This window comes from Leptodactylus fuscus, chromosome 5 (assembly GCF_031893055.1).
Source record: "Leptodactylus fuscus isolate aLepFus1 chromosome 5, aLepFus1.hap2, whole genome shotgun sequence".
NCBI classification, from domain to species: domain Eukaryota; kingdom Metazoa; phylum Chordata; class Amphibia; order Anura; family Leptodactylidae; genus Leptodactylus; species Leptodactylus fuscus.
The window spans coordinates 3,222,645-3,243,427 of NC_134269.1; positions in this window are offsets into that span (position 1 = coordinate 3,222,645).

Below are 20,783 nucleotides of genomic sequence, written 5' to 3' on the forward strand. Positions count from 1 at the left end.
TCCTAGGAGTCCTAAGAGTATTCTACACTATGTTTTATAGAAAGGTTCCTAGGAGTCCTAAGAGTATTCTACACTATGTTTTACAGATAGGTTCCTAGGAGTCCTAAGAGTATTCTACACTATGTTTTATAGAAAGGTTCCTAGAAGCCCTAAAAGTATTCTACACTATGTTTTATAGATAGGTTCCTAGTAGCCCTAAGAGTATTCTACACTATGTTTTATAAATAGGTTCCTAGGAGCCCTAAGAGTGCTCTACACTATGTTTTATAGATAGGTTCCTAGGAGTCCTAAGAGTATTCTACACTATGTTTTATAGTTAGGTTCCTAGAAGCCCTAAGAGTATTCTACACTATGTATTATAGATAGGTTCCTAGGAGTCTTAAGAGTATTCTACACTATATTTTATAGATAGGTTCCTAGGAGTCCTAAGAGTATTCTACACTATGTTTTGTAGATAGGTTCCTAGGAGCCCTAAGAGTATTCTACACTATGTTTTATAGATAGGTTCCTAGGAGTCTTAAGAGTATACTACACTATGTTTTGTAGATAGGTTCCTAGGAGTCCAAAGAGTATTCTACACTATGTTTTATAGACAGGTTCCTAGGAGTCCTAAGAGTATTCTACACTATGTTTTATAGATAGGTTCCTAGGAGTCCTAAGAGTATTCTACACTATGTATCATAGATAGGTTCCTAGGAGCCCTAAGAGTATTCTACACTATGTTTTATAGATATGTTACTATTAGTCCTAAGAGTATTCTACACTATGTATTATAGATAGGTTCCTATGAGTCCTAAGAGTATTCTACACTATGTTTTATAGATAGGTTCCTAGGAGCCCTAAGAGTATTCTACACTATGTTTTATAGATAGGTTCCTAGAAGCCCTAAGAGTATTCTACACTATGTTTTATAGACAGGTTCCTAGGAGTCCTAAGAGTATTCTACACTATGTATTATAGATAGGTTCCTAGGAGTCCTAAGAGTATTCTACACTATGTTTTATAGACAGGTTCCTAGGAGTCCTAAGAGTATTCTACACTATGTTTTATAGACAGGTTCCTATGAGTCCTAAGAGTATTCTACACTATGTTTTATAGATAGGTTCCTAGGAGCCCTAAGAGTATTCTACACTATGTTTTATAGATAGGTTCCTAGAAGCCCTAAGAGTATTCTACACTATGTTTTATAGACAGGTTCCTAGGAGTTCTAAGAGTATTCTACACTATGTATTATAGATAGGTTCCTAGGAGTCCTAAGAGTATTCTACACTATGTTTTATAGACAGGTTCCTAGGAGTCCTAAGAGTATTCTACACTATGTTTTACAGATAGGTTCCTAGGAGTCCTAAGAGTATTCTACACTATGTTTTATAGAAAGGTTCCTAGAAGCCCTAAGAGTATTCTACACTATGTTTTATAGATAGGTTCCTAGTAGCCCTAAGAGTATTCTACACTATGTTTTATAAATAGGTTCCTAGGAGCCCTAAGAGTGCTCTACACTATGTTTTATAGATAGGTTCCTAGAAGCCCTAAGAGTATTCTACACTATGTATTATAGATAGGTTCCTAGGAGTCTTAAGAGTATTCTACACTATATTTTATAGATAGGTTCCTAGGAGTCCTAAGAGTATTCTACACTATGTTTTATAGACAGGTTCCTAGGAGTCCTAAGAGTATTCTACACTATGTTTTATAGACAGGTTCCTATGAGTCCTAAGAGTATTCTACACTATGTTTTATAGATAGGTTCCTAGGAGCCCTAAGAGTATTCTACACTATGTTTTATAGATACGTTCCTAGAAGCCCTAAGAGTATTCTACACTATGTTTTATAGACAGGTTCCTAGGAGTTCTAAGAGTATTCTACACTATGTATTATAGATAGGTTCCTAGGAGTCCTAAGAGTATTCTACACTATGTTTTATAGACAGGTTCCTAGGAGTCCTAAGAGTATTCTACACTATGTTTTACAGATAGGTTCCTAGGAGTCCTAAGAGTATTCTACACTATGTTTTATAGAAAGGTTCCTAGAAGCCCTAAGAGTATTCTACACTATGTTTTATAGATAGGTTCCTAGTAGCCCTAAGAGTATTCTACACTATGTTTTATAAAAAGGTTCCTAGGAGCCCTAAGAGTGCTCTACACTATGTTTTAAAGATAGGTTCCTAGGAGTCCTAAGAGTATTCTACACTATGTTTTATAGATAGGTTACTATTAGTCCTAAGAGTATTCTACACTATGTTTTATAGATAGGTTCCTAGAAGCCCTAAGAGTATTCTACACTATGTATTATAGATAGGTTCCTAGGAGTCCTAAGATAATTCTACACTATGTTTATAGATAGGTTCCTAGGAGTCCTAAGAGTATTCTACACTATGTTTTATAGATAGGTTCCTTGGATTCCTAAGAGTATTCTACACTATGTTTTATAGACAGGTTCCTAGGAGTCCTAAGAGTATTCTACACTATGTATTATAGATAGGTTCCTAGGAGTCCTAAGAGTATTCTACACTATGTTTTACAGATAGGTTCCTAGGAGTCCTAAGAGTATTCTACACTATGTTTTATAGAAAGGTTCCTAGAAGCCCTAAGAGTATTCTACACTATGTTTTATAGATAGGTTCCTAGTAGCCCTAAGAGTATTCTACACTATGTTTTATAGATAGGTTCCTAGGAGCCCTAAGAGTGCTCTACACTATGTTTTATACATAGGTTCCTAAGAGTCCTAAGAGTATTCTACACTATGTTTTATAGATAGGTTACTATTAGTCCTAAGAGTATTCTACACTATGTTTTATAGATAGGTTCCTAGAAGCCCTAAGAGTATTCTACACTATGTTTTGTAGATAGGTTCCTAGGAGCCCTAAGAGTATTCTACACTATGTTTTATAGATAGGTTCCTAGGAGTCTTTAGAGTATTCTACACTATGTTTTATAGATAGGTTCCTAGGAGTCCTAAGAGTATTCTACACTATGTTTTGTAGATAGGTTCCTAGGAGCCCTAAGAGTATTCTACACTATGTTTTATAGATAGGTTCCTAGGAGTCTTAAGAGTATACTACACTATGTTTTGTAGATTGGTTCCTAGGAGTCCTAAGAGTATTCTAAACTATGTTTTATAGACAGGTTCCTAGGAGTCCTAAGAGTATTCTACACTATGTTTTATAGATAGGTTCCTAGGAGTCCTAAGAGTATTCTACACTATGTATTATAGATAGGTTCCTAGGAGCCCTAAGAGTATTCTACACTATGTTTTATAGATATGTTACTATTAGTCCTAAGAGTATTCTACACTATGTATTATAGATAGGTTCCTATGAGTCCTAAGAGTATTCTACACTATGTTTTATAGATAGGTTCCTAGGAGCCCTAAGAGTATTCTACACTATGTTTTATAGATAGGTTCCTAGAAGCCCTAAGAGTATTCTACACTATGTTTTATAGACAGGTTCCTAGGAGTTCTAAGAGTATTCTACACTATGTATTATAGATAGGTTCCTATGAGTCCTAAGAGTATTCTACACTATGTTTTATAGAAAGGTTCCTAGGAGTCCTAAGAGTATTCTACACTATGTTTTACAGATAGGTTCCTAGGAGTCCTAAGAGTATTCTACACTATGTTTTATAGAAAGGTTCCTAGAAGCCCTAAAAGTATTCTACACTATGTTTTATAGATAGGTTCCTAGTAGCCCTAAGAGTATTCTACACTATGTTTTATAAATAGGTTCCTAGGAGCCCTAAGAGTGCTCTACACTATGTTTTATAGATAGGTTCCTAGGAGTCCTAAGAGTATTCTACACTATGTTTTATAGATAGGTTACTATTAGTCCTAAGAGTATTCTACACTATGTTTTATAGATAGGTTCCTAGAAGCCCTAAGAGTATTCTACACTATGTATTATAGATAGGTTCCTAGGAGTCTTAAGAGTATTCTACACTATGTTTTATAGATAGGTTCCTAGGAGTCCTAAGAGTATTCTACACTATGTATTATAGATAGGTTCCTAGGAGCCCTAAGAGTATTCTACACTATGTTTTATAGATATGTTACTATTAGTCCTAAGAGTATTCTACACTATGTATTATAGATAGGTTCCTATGAGTCCTAAGAGTATTCTACACTATGTTTTATAGATATGTTACTATTAGTCCTAAGAGTATTCTACACTATGTATTATAGATAGGTTCCTAGGAGCCCTAAGAGTATTCTACACTATGTTTTATAGATAGGTTCCTAGAAGCCCTAAGAGTATTCTACACTATGTTTTATAGACAGGTTCCTAGGAGTCCTAAGAGTATTCTACACTATGTATTATAGATAGGTTCCTAGGAGTCCTAAGAGTATTCTACACTATGTTTTTTAGACAGGTTCCTAGGAGTCCTAAGAGTATTCTACACTATGTTTTATAGACAGGTTCCTATGAGTCCTAAGAGTATTCTACACTATGTTTTATAGACAGGTTCCTAGGAGTCCTAAGAGTATTCTACACTATGTTTTATAGATAGGTTCCTAGGAGCCCTAAGAGTATTCTACACTATGTTTTATAGATAGGTTCCTAGAAGCCCTAAGAGTATTCTACACTATGTTTTATAGACAGGTTCCTAGGAGTTCTAAGAGTATTCTACACTATTTATTATAGATATGTTCCTAGGAGTCCTAAGAGTATTCTACACTATGTTTTATAGACAGGTTCCTAGGAGTCCTAAGAGTATTCTACACTATGTTTTACAGATAGGTTCCTAGGAGTCCTAAGAGTATTCTACACTATGTTTTATAGAAAGGTTCCTAGAAGCCCTAAGAGTATTCTACACTATGTTTTATAGATAGGTTCCTAGTAGCCCTAAGAGTATTCTACACTATGTTTTATAGATAGGTTCCTAGGAGTCTTAAGAGTATACTACACTATGTTTTGTAGATAGGTTCCTAGGAGTCCTAAGAGTATTCTACACTATGTTTTATAGACAGGTTCCTAGGAGTCCTAAGAGTATTCTACACTATGTTTTATAGATAGGTTCCTAGGAGTCCTAAGAGTATTCTACACTATGTATTATAGATAGGTTCCTAGGAGCCCTAAGAGTATTCTACACTATGTTTTATAGATATGTTACTATTAGTCCTAAGAGTATTCTACACTATGTATTATAGATAGGTTCCTATGAGTCCTAAGAGTATTCTACACTATGTTTTATAGATAGGTTCCTAGGAGCCCTAAGAGTATTCTACACTATGTTTTATAGATAGGTTCCTAGAAGCCCTAAGAGTATTCTACACTATGTTTTATAGACAGGTTCCTAGGAGTCCTAAGAGTATTCTACACTATGTATTATAGATAGGTTCCTAGGAGCCCTAAGAGTATTCTACACTATGTTTTATAGATATGTTACTATTAGTCCTAAGAGTATTCTACACTATGTATTATAGATAGGTTCCTATGAGTCCTAAGAGTATTCTACACTATGTTTTATAGATAGGTTCCTAGGAGCCCTAAGAGTATTCTACACTATGTTTTATAGATAGGTTCCTAGAAGCCCTAAGAGTATTCTACACTATGTTTTATAGACAGGTTCCTAGGAGTCCTAAGAGTATTCTACACTATGTATTATAGATAGGTTCCTAGGAGTCCTAAGAGTATTCTACACTATGTTTTATAGACAGGTTCCTAGGAGTCCTAAGAGTATTCTACACTATGTTTTACAGATAGGTTCCTAGGAGTCCTAAGAGTATTCTACACTATGTTTTATAGAAAGGTTCCTAGAAGCCCTAAGAGTATTCTACACTATGTTTTATAGATAGGTTCCTAGTAGCCCTAAGAGTATTCTACACTATGTTTTATAAATAGGTTCCTAGGAGCCCTAAGAGTGCTCTACACTATGTTTTATAGATAGGTTCCTAGGAGTCCTAAGAGTATTCTACACTATGTTTTATAGATAGGTTACTATTAGTCCTAAGAGTATTCTACACTATGTTTTATAGATAGGTTCCTAGAAGCCCTAAGAGTATTCTACACTATGTATTATAGATAGGTTCCTAGGAGTCTTAAGCGTATTCTACACTATATTTTATAGATAGGTTCCTAGGAGTCCTAAGAGTATTCTACACTATGTTTTGTACATAGGTTCCTAGGAGCCCTAAGAGTATTCTACACTATGTTTTATAGATAGGTTCCTAGGAGTCTTAAGAGTATTCTACACTATGTTTTGTAGATAGGTTCCTAGGAGCCCTAAGAGTATTCTACACTATGTTTTATAGACAGGTTCCTAAGAGTCCTAAGAGTATTCTACACTATGTATTATAGATAGGTTCCTAGGAGCCCTAAGAGTATTCTACACTATGTTTTATAGATATGTTACTATTAGTCCTAAGAGTATTCTACACTATGTATTATAGATAGGTTCCTATGAGTCCTAAGAGTATTCTACACTATGTTTTATAGATAGGTTCCTAGGAGCCCTAAGAGTGCTCTACACTATGTTTTATACATAGGTTCCTAGGAGTCCTAAGAGTATTCTACACTATGTTTTATAGATAGGTTACTATTAGTCCTAAGAGTATTCTACACTATGTTTTATAGATAGGTTCCTAGAAGCCCTAAGAGTATTCTACACTATGTATTATAGATAGGTTCCTAGGAGCCCTAAGAGTGTTCTACACTATGTTTTATAGATAGGTTCCTAGGAGCCCTAAGAGTATTCTACACTATGTATTATAGATAGGTTCCTAGGAGCCCTAAGAGTGTTCTACACTATGTTTTATAGATAGGTTCCTAGGAGTCCTAAGAGTATTCTACACTATGTTTTATAGATAGGTTACTATTAGTCCTAAGAGTATTCTACACTATGTTTTATAGATAGGTTCCTAGGAGTCCTAAGAGTATTCTACACTATGTATTATAGATAGGTTCCTAGGAGCCCTTAGAGTGTTCTACACTATGTTTTATAGATAGGTTCCTAGGAGCCCTAAGAGTATTCTACACTATGTATTATAGATAGGTTCCTAGGAGCCCTAAGAGTGTTCTACACTATGTTTTATAGATAGGTTCCTAGGAGTCCTAAGATAATTCTACACTATGTTTATAGATAGGTTCCTAGGAGTCCTAAGAGTATTCTACACTATGTTTTATAGATAGGTTCCTAGGATTCCTAAGAGTATTCTACACTATGTTTTATAGACAGGTTCCTAGGAGTCCTAAGAGTATTCTACACTATGTATTATAGATAGATTCCTAGGAGTCCTAAGAGTATTCTACACTATGTTTTACAGATAGGTTCCTAGGAGTCCTAAGAGTATTCTACACTATGTTTTATAGAAAGGTTCCTAGAAGCCCTAAGAGTATTCTACACTATGTTTTATAGATAGGTTCCTAGTAGCCCTAAGAGTATTCTACACTATGTTTTATAGATAGGTTCCTAGGAGCCCTAAGAGTGCTCTACACTATGTTTTATACATAGGTTCCTAAGAGTCCTAAGAGTATTCTACACTATGTTTTATAGATAGGTTACTATTAGTCCTAAGAGTATTCTACACTATGTTTTATAGATAGGTTCCTAGAAGCCCTAAGAGTATTCTACACTATGTATTATAGATAGGTTCCTAGGAGTCTTAAGAGTATTCTACACTATGTTTTATAGATAGGTTCCTAGGAGTCCTAAGAGTATTCTACACTATGTTTTGTAGATAGTTTCCTAGGAGCCCTAAGAGTATTCTACACTATGTTTTATAGATATGTTACTATTAGTCCTAAGAGTATTCTACACTATGTATTATAGATAGGTTCCTATGAGTCCTAAGAGTATTCTACACTATGTTTTATAGATAGGTTCCTAGGAGCCCTAAGAGTATTCTACACTATGTTTTATAGATAGGTTCCTAGAAGCCCTAAGAGTATTCTACACTATGTTTTATAGACAGGTTCCTAGGAGTTCTAAGAGTATTCTACACTATGTTTTATAGATAGGTTCCTAGTAGCCCTAAGAGTATTCTACACTATGTTTTATAAATAGGTTCCTAGGAGCCCTAAGAGTGCTCTACACTATGTTTTATAGATAGGTTCCTAGGAGTCCTAAGAGTATTCTACACTATGTTTTATAGATAGGTTACTATTAGTCCTAAGAGTATTCTACACTATGTTTTATAGTTAGGTTCCTAGAAGCCCTAAGAGTATTCTACACTATGTATTATAGATAGGTTCCTAGGAGTCTTAAGAGTATTCTACACTATATTTTATAGATAGGTTCCTAGGAGTCCTAAGAGTATTCTACACTATGTTTTGTAGATAGGTTCCTAGGAGCCCTAAGAGTATTCTACACTATGTTTTATAGATAGGTTCCTAGGAGTCTTAAGAGTATACTACACTATGTTTTGTAGATAGGTTCCTAGGAGTCCAAAGAGTATTCTACACTATGTTTTATAGACAGGTTCCTAGGAGTCCTAAGAGTATTCTACACTATGTTTTATAGATAGGTTCCTAGGAGTCCTAAGAGTATTCTACACTATGTATCATAGATAGGTTCCTAGGAGCCCTAAGAGTATTCTACACTATGTTTTATAGATATGTTACTATTAGTCCTAAGAGTATTCTACACTATGTATTATAGATAGGTTCCTATGAGTCCTAAGAGTATTCTACACTATGTTTTATAGATAGGTTCCTAGGAGCCCTAAGAGTATTCTACACTATGTTTTATAGATAGGTTCCTAGAAGCCCTAAGAGTATTCTACACTATGTTTTATAGACAGGTTCCTAGGAGTCCTAAGAGTATTCTACACTATGTATTATAGATAGGTTCCTAGGAGTCCTAAGAGTATTCTACACTATGTTTTATAGACAGGTTCCTAGGAGTCCTAAGAGTATTCTACACTATGTTTTATAGACAGGTTCCTATGAGTCCTAAGAGTATTCTACACTATGTTTTATAGATAGGTTCCTAGGAGCCCTAAGAGTATTCTACACTATGTTTTATAGATAGGTTCCTAGAAGCCCTAAGAGTATTCTACACTATGTTTTATAGACAGGTTCCTAGGAGTTCTAAGAGTATTCTACACTATGTATTATAGATAGGTTCCTAGGAGTCCTAAGAGTATTCTACACTATGTTTTATAGACAGGTTCCTAGGAGTCCTAAGAGTATTCTACACTATGTTTTACAGATAGGTTCCTAGGAGTCCTAAGAGTATTCTACACTATGTTTTATAGAAAGGTTCCTAGAAGCCCTAAGAGTATTCTACACTATGTTTTATAGATAGGTTCCTAGTAGCCCTAAGAGTATTCTACACTATGTTTTATAAATAGGTTCCTAGGAGCCCTAAGAGTGCTCTACACTATGTTTTATAGATAGGTTCCTAGAAGCCCTAAGAGTATTCTACACTATGTATTATAGATAGGTTCCTAGGAGTCTTAAGAGTATTCTACACTATATTTTATAGATAGGTTCCTAGGAGTCCTAAGAGTATTCTACACTATGTTTTATAGACAGGTTCCTAGGAGTCCTAAGAGTATTCTACACTATGTTTTATAGACAGGTTCCTATGAGTCCTAAGAGTATTCTACACTATGTTTTATAGATAGGTTCCTAGGAGCCCTAAGAGTATTCTACACTATGTTTTATAGATAGGTTCCTAGAAGCCCTAAGAGTATTCTACACTATGTTTTATAGACAGGTTCCTAGGAGTTCTAAGAGTATTCTACACTATGTATTATAGATAGGTTCCTAGGAGTCCTAAGAGTATTCTACACTATGTTTTATAGACAGGTTCCTAGGAGTCCTAAGAGTATTCTACACTATGTTTTACAGATAGGTTCCTAGGAGTCCTAAGAGTATTCTACACTATGTTTTATAGAAAGGTTCCTAGAAGCCCTAAGAGTATTCTACACTATGTTTTATAGATAGGTTCCTAGTAGCCCTAAGAGTATTCTACACTATGTTTTATAAAAAGGTTCCTAAGAGCCCTAAGAGTGCTCTACACTATGTTTTATAGATAGGTTCCTAGGAGTCCTAAGAGTATTCTACACTATGTTTTATAGATAGGTTACTATTAGTCCTAAGAGTATTCTACACTATGTTTTATAGATAGGTTCCTAGAAGCCCTAAGAGTATTCTACACTATGTTTTACAGATAGGTTCCTAGGAGTCCTAAGAGTATTCTACACTATGTTTTATAGAAAGGTTCCTAGAAGCCCTAAGAGTATTCTACACTATGTTTTATAGATAGGTTCCTAGTAGCCCTAAGAGTATTCTACACTATGTTTTATAGATAGGTTCCTAGGAGCCCTAAGAGTGCTCTACACTATGTTTTATACATAGGTTCCTAAGAGTCCTAAGAGTATTCTACACTATGTTTTATAGATAGGTTACTATTAGTCCTAAGAGTATTCTACACTATGTTTTATAGATAGGTTCCTAGAAGCCCTAAGAGTATTCTACACTATGTTTTGTAGATAGGTTCCTAGGAGCCCTAAGAGTATTCTACAGTATGTTTTATAGATAGGTTCCTAGGAGTCTTTAGAGTATTCTACACTATGTTTTATAGATAGGTTCCTAGAAGCCCTAAGAGTATTCTACACTATGTTTTGTAGATAGGTTCCTAGGAGCCCTAAGAGTATTCTACACTATGTTTTATAGATAGGTTCCTAGGAGTCCTAAGAGTATTCTACACTATGTTTTGTAGATAGGTTCCTAGGAGCCCTAAGAGTATTCTACACTATGTTTTATAGATAGGTTCCTAGGAGTCTTAAGAGTATACTACACTATGTTTTGTAGATTGGTTCCTAGGAGTCCTAAGAGTATTCTAAACTATGTTTTATAGACAGGTTCCTAGGAGTCCTAAGAGTATTCTACACTATGTTTTATAGATAGGTTCCTAGGAGTCCTAAGAGTATTCTACACTATGTATTATAGATAGGTTCCTAGAAGCCCTAAGAGTATTCTACACTATGTTTTATAGACAGGTTCCTAGGAGTTCTAAGAGTATTCTACACTATGTATTATAGATAGGTTCCTAGGAGTCCTAAGAGTATTCTACACTATGTTTTATAGAAAGGTTCCTAGGAGTCCTAAGAGTATTCTACACTATGTTTTACAGATAGGTTCCTAGGAGTCCTAAGAGTATTCTACACTATGTTTTATAGAAAGGTTCCTAGAAGCCCTAAGAGTATTCTACACTATGTTTTATAGATAGGTTCCTAGTAGCCCTAAGAGTATTCTACACTATGTTTTATAAATAGGTTCCTAGGAGCCCTAAGAGTGCTCTACACTATGTTTTATAGATAGGTTCCTAGGAGTCCTAAGAGTATTCTACACTATGTTTTATAGATAGGTTACTATTAGTCCTAAGAGTATTCTACACTATGTTTTATAGATAGGTTCCTAGAAGCCCTAAGAGTATTCTACACTATGTATTATAGATAGGTTCCTAGGAGTCTTAAGAGTATTCTACACTATATTTTATAGATAGGTTCCTAGGAGTCCTAAGAGTATTCTACACTATGTTTTGTAGATAGGTTCCTAGGAGCCCTAAGAGTATTCTACACTATGTTTTATAGATAGGTTCCTAGGAGTCTTAAGAGTATACTACACTATGTTTTGTAGATAGGTTCCTAGGAGTCCTAAGAGTATTCTACACTATGTTTTATAGACAGGTTCCTAGGAGTCCTAAGAGTATTCTACACTATGTTTTATAGATAGGTTCCTAGGAGTCCTAAGAGTATTCTACACTATGTTTTATAGATATGTTACTATTAGTCCTAAGAGTATTCTACACTATGTATTATAGATAGGTTCCTAGGAGCCCTAAGAGTATTCTACACTATGTTTTATAGATATGTTACTATTAGTCCTAAGAGTATTCTACACTATGTATTATAGATAGGTTCCTATGAGTCCTAAGAGTATTCTACACTATGTTTTATAGATATGTTACTATTAGTCCTAAGAGTATTCTACACTATGTATTATAGATAGGTTCCTAGGAGCCCTAAGAGTATTCTACACTATGTTTTATAGATAGGTTCCTAGAAGCCCTAAGAGTATTCTACACTATGTTTTATAGACAGGTTCCTAGGAGTCCTAAGAGTATTCTACACTATGTATTATAGATAGGTTCCTAGGAGTCCTAAGAGTATTCTACACTATGTTTTCTAGATAGGTTACTATTAGTCCTAAGAGTATTCTACACTATGTTTTATAGTTAGGTTCCTAGAAGCCCTAAGAGTATTCTACACTATGTATTATAGATAGGTTCCTAGGAGTCTTAAGAGTATTCTACACTATATTTTATAGATAGGTTCCTAGGAGTCCTAAGAGTATTCTACACTATGTTTTGTAGATAGGTTCCTAGGAGCCCTAAGAGTATTCTACACTATGTTTTATAGATAGGTTCCTAGGAGTCTTAAGAGTATACTACACTATGTTTTGTAGATAGGTTCCTAGGAGTCCAAAGAGTATTCTACACTATGTTTTATAGACAGGTTCCTAGGAGTCCTAAGAGTATTCTACACTATGTTTTATAGATAGGTTCCTAGGAGTCCTAAGAGTATTCTACACTATGTATCATAGATAGGTTCCTAGGAGCCCTAAGAGTATTCTACACTATGTTTTATAGATATGTTACTATTAGTCCTAAGAGTATTCTACACTATGTATTATAGATAGGTTCCTATGAGTCCTAAGAGTATTCTACACTATGTTTTATAGATAGGTTCCTAGGAGCCCTAAGAGTATTCTACACTATGTTTTATAGATAGGTTCCTAGAAGCCCTAAGAGTATTCTACACTATGTTTTATAGACAGGTTCCTAGGAGTCCTAAGAGTATTCTACACTATGTATTATAGATAGGTTCCTAGGAGTCCTAAGAGTATTCTACACTATGTTTTATAGACAGGTTCCTAGGAGTCCTAAGAGTATTCTACACTATGTTTTATAGACAGGTTCCTATGAGTCCTAAGAGTATTCTACACTATGTTTTATAGATAGGTTCCTAGGAGCCCTAAGAGTATTCTACACTATGTTTTATAGATAGGTTCCTAGAAGCCCTAAGAGTATTCTACACTATGTTTTATAGACAGGTTCCTAGGAGTTCTAAGAGTATTCTACACTATGTATTATAGATAGGTTCCTAGGAGTCCTAAGAGTATTCTACACTATGTTTTATAGACAGGTTCCTAGGAGTCCTAAGAGTATTCTACACTATGTTTTACAGATAGGTTCCTAGGAGTCCTAAGAGTATTCTACACTATGTTTTATAGAAAGGTTCCTAGAAGCCCTAAGAGTATTCTACACTATGTTTTATAGATAGGTTCCTAGTAGCCCTAAGAGTATTCTACACTATGTTTTATAAATAGGTTCCTAGGAGCCCTAAGAGTGCTCTACACTATGTTTTATAGATAGGTTCCTAGAAGCCCTAAGAGTATTCTACACTATGTATTATAGATAGGTTCCTAGGAGTCTTAAGAGTATTCTACACTATATTTTATAGATAGGTTCCTAGGAGTCCTAAGAGTATTCTACACTATGTTTTATAGACAGGTTCCTAGGAGTCCTAAGAGTATTCTACACTATGTTTTATAGACAGGTTCCTATGAGTCCTAAGAGTATTCTACACTATGTTTTATAGATAGGTTCCTAGGAGCCCTAAGAGTATTCTACACTATGTTTTATAGATAGGTTCCTAGAAGCCCTAAGAGTATTCTACACTATGTTTTATAGACAGGTTCCTAGGAGTTCTAAGAGTATTCTACACTATGTATTATAGATAGGTTCCTAGGAGTCCTAAGAGTATTCTACACTATGTTTTATAGACAGGTTCCTAGGAGTCCTAAGAGTATTCTACACTATGTTTTACAGATAGGTTCCTAGGAGTCCTAAGAGTATTCTACACTATGTTTTATAGAAAGGTTCCTAGAAGCCCTAAGAGTATTCTACACTATGTTTTATAGATAGGTTCCTAGTAGCCCTAAGAGTATTCTACACTATGTTTTATAAAAAGGTTCCTAGGAGCCCTAAGAGTGCTCTACACTATGTTTTAAAGATAGGTTCCTAGGAGTCCTAAGAGTATTCTACACTATGTTTTATAGATAGGTTACTATTAGTCCTAAGAGTATTCTACACTATGTTTTATAGATAGGTTCCTAGAAGCCCTAAGAGTATTCTACACTATGTATTATAGATAGGTTCCTAGGAGTCCTAAGATAATTCTACACTATGTTTATAGATAGGTTCCTAGGAGTCCTAAGAGTATTCTACACTATGTTTTATAGACAGGTTCCTAGGAGTCCTAAGAGTATTCTACACTATGTATTATAGATAGGTTCCTAGGAGTCCTAAGAGTATTCTACACTATGTTTTACAGATAGGTTCCTAGGAGTCCTAAGAGTATTCTACACTATGTTTTATAGAAAGGTTCCTAGAAGCCCTAAGAGTATTCTACACTATGTTTTATAGATAGGTTCCTAGTAGCCCTAAGAGTATTCTACACTATGTTTTATAGATAGGTTCCTAGGAGCCCTAAGAGTGCTCTACACTATGTTTTATACATAGGTTCCTAAGAGTCCTAAGAGTATTCTACACTATGTTTTATAGATAGGTTACTATTAGTCCTAAGAGTATTCTACACTATGTTTTATAGATAGGTTCCTAGAAGCCCTAAGAGTATTCTACACTATGTTTTGTAGATAGGTTCCTAGGAGCCCTAAGAGTATTCTACACTATGTTTTATAGATAGGTTCCTAGGAGTCTTTAGAGTATTCTACACTATGTTTTATAGATAGGTTCCTAGGAGTCCTAAGAGTATTCTACACTATGTTTTGTAGATAGGTTCCTAGGAGCCCTAAGAGTATTCTACACTATGTTTTATAGATAGGTTCCTAGGAGTCTTAAGAGTATACTACACTATGTTTTGTAGATTGGTTCCTAGGAGTCCTAAGAGTATTCTAAACTATGTTTTATAGACAGGTTCCTAGGAGTCCTAAGAGTATTCTACACTATGTTTTATAGATAGGTTCCTAGGAGTCCTAAGAGTATTCTACACTATGTATTATAGATAGGTTCCTAGGAGCCCTAAGAATATTCTACACTATGTTTTATAGATATGTTACTATTAGTCCTAAGAGTATTCTACACTATGTATTATAGATAGGTTCCTATGAGTCCTAAGAGTATTCTACACTATGTTTTATAGATAGGTTCCTAGGAGCCCTAAGAGTATTCTACACTATGTTTTATAGATAGGTTCCTAGAAGCCCTAAGAGTATTCTACACTATGTTTTATAGACAGGTTCCTAGGAGTTCTAAGAGTATTCTACACTATGTATTATAGATAGGTTCCTAGGAGTCCTAAGAGTATTCTACACTATGTTTTATAGAAAGGTTCCTAGGAGTCCTAAGAGTATTCTACACTATGTTTTACAGATAGGTTCCTAGGAGTCCTAAGAGTATTCTACACTATGTTTTATAGAAAGGTTCCTAGAAGCCCTAAAAGTATTCTACACTATGTTTTATAGATAGGTTCCTAGTAGCCCTAAGAGTATTCTACACTATGTTTTATAAATAGGTTCCTAGGAGCCCTAAGAGTGCTCTACACTATGTTTTATAGATAGGTTCCTAGGAGTCCTAAGAGTATTCTACACTATGTTTTATAGATAGGTTACTATTAGTCCTAAGAGTATTCTACACTATGTTTTATAGATAGGTTCCTAGAAGCCCTAAGAGTATTCTACACTATGTATTATAGATAGGTTCCTAGGAGTCTTAAGAGTATTCTACACTATGTTTTATAGATAGGTTCCTAGGAGTCCTAAGAGTATTCTACACTATGTATTATAGATAGGTTCCTAGGAGCCCTAAGAGTATTCTACACTATGTTTTATAGATATGTTACTATTAGTCCTAAGAGTATTCTACACTATGTATTATAGATAGGTTCCTATGAGTCCTAAGAGTATTCTACACTATGTTTTATAGATATGTTACTATTAGTCCTAAGAGTATTCTACACTATGTATTATAGATAGGTTCCTAGGAGCCCTAAGAGTATTCTACACTATGTTTTATAGATAGGTTCCTAGAAGCCCTAAGAGTATTCTACACTATGTTTTATAGACAGTTTCCTAGGAGTCCTAAGAGTATTCTACACTATGTATTATAGATAGGTTCCTAGGAGTCCTAAGAGTATTCTACACTATGTTTTTTAGACAGGTTCCTAGGAGTCCTAAGAGTATTCTACACTATGTTTTATAGACAGGTTCCTATGAGTCCTAAGAGTATTCTACACTATGTTTTATAGACAGGTTCCTAGGAGTCCTAAGAGTATTCTACACTATGTTTTATAGATAGGTTCCTAGGAGCCCTAAGAGTATTCTACACTATGTTTTATAGATAGGTTCCTAGAAGCCCTAAGAGTATTCTACACTATGTTTTATAGACAGGTTCCTAGGAGTTCTAAGAGTATTCTACACTATTTATTATAGATATGTTCCTAGGAGTCCTAAGAGTATTCTACACTATGTTTTATAGACAGGTTCCTAGGAGTCCTAAGAGTATTCTACACTATGTTTTACAGATAGGTTCCTAGGAGTCCTAAGAGTATTCTACACTATGTTTTATAGAAAGGTTCCTAGAAGCCCTAAGAGTATTCTACACTATGTTTTATAGATAGGTTCCTAGTAGCCCTAAGAGTATTCTACACTATGTTTTATAGATAGGTTCCTAGGAGTCTTAAGAGTATACTACACTATGTTTTGTAGATAGGTTCCTAGGAGTCCTAAGAGTATTCTACACTATGTTTTATAGACAGGTTCCTAGGAGTCCTAAGAGTATTCTACACTATGTTTTATAGATAGGTTCCTAGGAGTCCTAAGAGTATTCTACACTATGTATTATAGATAGGTTCCTAGGAGCCCTAAGAGTATTCTACACTATGTTTTATAGATATGTTACTATTAGTCCTAAGAGTATTCTACACTATGTATTATAGATAGGTTCCTATGAGTCCTAAGAGTATTCTACACTATGTTTTATAGATAGGTTCCTAGGAGCCCTAAGAGTATTCTACACTATGTTTTATAGATAGGTTCCTAGAAGCCCTAAGAGTATTCTACACTATGTTTTATAGACAGGTTCCTAGGAGTCCTAAGAGTATTCTACACTATGTATTATAGATAGGTTCCTAGGAGCCCTAAGAGTATTCTACACTATGTTTTATAGATATGTTACTATTAGTCCTAAGAGTATTCTACACTATGTATTATAGATAGGTTCCTATGAGTCCTAAGAGTATTCTACACTATGTTTTATAGATAGGTTCCTAGGAGCCCTAAGAGTATTCTACACTATGTTTTATAGATAGGTTCCTAGAAGCCCTAAGAGTATTCTACACTATGTTTTATAGACAGGTTCCTAGGAGTCCTAAGAGTATTCTACACTATGTATTATAGATAGGTTCCTAGGAGTCCTAAGAGTATTCTACACTATGTTTTATAGACAGGTTCCTAGGAGTCCTAAGAGTATTCTACACTATGTTTTACAGATAGGTTCCTAGGAGTCCTAAGAATATTCTACACTATGTTTTATAGAAAGGTTCCTAGAAGCCCTAAGAGTATTCTACACTATGTTTTATAGATAGGTTCCTAGTAGCCCTAAGAGTATTCTACACTATGTTTTATAAATAGGTTCCTAGGAGCCCTAAGAGTGCTCTACACTATGTTTTATAGATAGGTTCCTAGGAGTCCTAAGAGTATTCTACACTATGTTTTATAGATAGGTTACTATTAGTCCTAAGAGTATTCTACACTATGTTTTATAGATAGGTTCCTAGAAGCCCTAAGAGTATTCTACACTATGTATTATAGATAGGTTCCTAGGAGTCTTAAGCGTATTCTACACTATATTTTATAGATAGGTTCCTAGGAGTCCTAAGAGTATTCTACACTATGTTTTGTACATAGGTTCCTAGGAGCCCTAAGAGTATTCTACACTATGTTTTATAGATAGGTTCCTAGGAGTCTTAAGAGTATTCTACACTATGTTTTGTAGATAGGTTCCTAGGAGCCCTAAGAGTATTCTACACTATGTTTTATAGACAGGTTCCTAAGAGTCCTAAGAGTATTCTACACTATGTATTATAGATAGGTTCCTAGGAGCCCTAAGAGTATTCTACACTATGTTTTATAGATATGTTACTATTAGTCCTAAGAGTATTCTACACTATGTATTATAGATAGGTTCCTATGAGTCCTAAGAGTATTCTACACTATGTTTTATAGATAGGTTCCTAGGAGCCCTAAGAGTGCTCTACACTATGTTTTATACATAGGTTCCTAGGAGTCCTAAGAGTATTCTACACTATGTTTTATAGATAGGTTACTATTAGTCCTAAGAGTATTCTACACTATGTTTTATAGATAGGTTCCTAGAAGCCCTAAGAGTATTCTACACTATGTATTATAGATAGGTTCCTAGGAGCCCTAAGAGTGTTCTACACTATGTTTTATAGATAGGTTCCTAGGAGCCCTAAGAGTATTCTACACTATGTATTATAGATAGGTTCCTAGGAGCCCTAAGAGTGTTCTACACTATGTTTTATAGATAGGTTCCTAGGAGTCCTAAGAGTATTCTACACTATGTTTTATAGATAGGTTACTATTAGTCCTAAGAGTATTCTACACTATGTTTTATAGATAGGTTCCTAGGAGTCCTAAGAGTATTCTACACTATGTATTATAGATAGGTTCCTAGGAGCCCTTAGAGTGTTCTACACTATGTTTTATAGATAGGTTCCTAGGAGCCCTAAGAGTATTCTACACTATGTATTCTTGATAGGTTCCTAGGAGCCCTAAGAGTGTTCTACACTATGTTTTATAGATAGGTTCCTAGGAGTCCTAAGATAATTCTACACTATGTTTATAGATAGGTTCCTAGGAGTCCTAAGAGTATTCTACACTATGTTTTATAGATAGGTTCCTAGGATTCCTAAGAGTATTCTACACTATGTTTTATAGACAGGTTCCTAGGAGTCCTAAGAGTATTCTACACTATGTATTATAGATAGGTTCCTAGGAGTCCTAAGAGTATTCTACACTATGTTTTACAGATAGGTTCCTAGGAGTCCTAAGAGTATTCTACACTATGTTTTATAGAAAGGTTCCTAGAAGCCCTAAGAGTATTCTACACTATGTTTTATAGATAGGTTCCTAGTAGCCCTAAGAGTATTCTACACTATGTTTTATAGATAGGTTCCTAGGAGCCCTAAGAGTGCTCTACACTATGTTTTATACATAGGTTCCTAAGAGTCCTAAGAGTATTCTACACTATGTTTTATAGATAGGTTACTATTAGTCCTAAGAGTATTCTACACTATGTTTTATAGATAGGTTCCTAGAAGCCCTAAGAGTATTCTACACTATGTATTATAGATAGGTTCCTAGGAGTCTTAAGAGTATTCTACACTATGTTTTATAGATAGGTTCCTAGGAGTCCTAAGAGTATTCTACACTATGTTTTGTAGATAGTTTCCTAGGAGCCCTAAGAGTATTCTACACTATGTATTATAGATAGGTTCCTATGAGTCCTAAGAGTATTCTACACTATGTTTTATAGATAGGTTCCTAGGAGCCCTAAGAGTATTCTACACTATGTTTTATAGATAGGTTCCTAGAAGCCCTAAGAGTATTCTACACTATGTTTTATAGACAGGTTCCTAGGAGTTCTAAGAGTATTCTACACTATGTTTTATAGATAGGTTCCTAGTAGCCCTAAGAGTATTCTACACTATGTTTTATAAATAGGTTCCTAGGAGCCCTAAGAGTGCTCTACACTATGTTTTATAGATAGGTTCCTAGGAGTCCTAAGAGTATTCTACACTATGTTTTATAGATAGGTTACTATTAGTCCTAAGAGTATTCTACACTATGTATTATAGATAGGTTCCTATGAGTCCTAAGAGTATTCTACACTATGTTTTATAGATAGGTTCCTAGAAGCCCTAAGAGTATTCTACACTATGTATTATAGATAGGTTCCTAGGAGTCTTAAGAGTATTCTACACTATATTTTATAGATAGGTTCCTAGGAGTCCTAAGAGTATTCTACACTATGTTTTGTACATAGGTTCCTAGGAGCCCTAAGAGTATTCTACACTATGTTTTATAGATAGGTTCCTAGGAGTCTTAAGAGTATTCTACACTATGTTTTGTAGATAGTTTCCTAGGAGCCCTAAGAGTATTCTACACTATGTTTTATAGACAGGTTCCTAAGAGTCCTAAGAGTATTCTACACTATGTATTATAGATAGGTTCCTAGGAGCCCTAAGAGTATTCTACACTATGTTTTATAGATATGTTACTATTAGTCCTAAGAGTATTCTACACTATGTATTATAGATAGGTTCCTATGAGTCCTAAGAGTATTCTACACTATGTTTTATAGATAGGTTCCTAGGAGCCCTAAGAGTGCTCTACACTATGTTTTATACATAGGTTCCTAGGAGCCCTAAGAGTATTCTACACTATGTTTTATAGATATGTTACTATTAGTCCTAAGAGTATTCTACACTATGTATTATAGATAGGTTCCTATGAGTCCTAAGAGTATTCTACACTATGTTTTATAGATAGGTTCCTAGGAGCCCTAAGAGTATTCTACACTATGTTTTATAGATATGTTACTATTAGTCCTAAGAGTATTCTACACTATGTATTATAGATAGGTTCCTATGAGTCCTAAGAGTATTCTACACTATGTTTTATAGATAGGTTCCTAGGAGCCCTAAGAGTGCTCTACACTATGTTTTATACA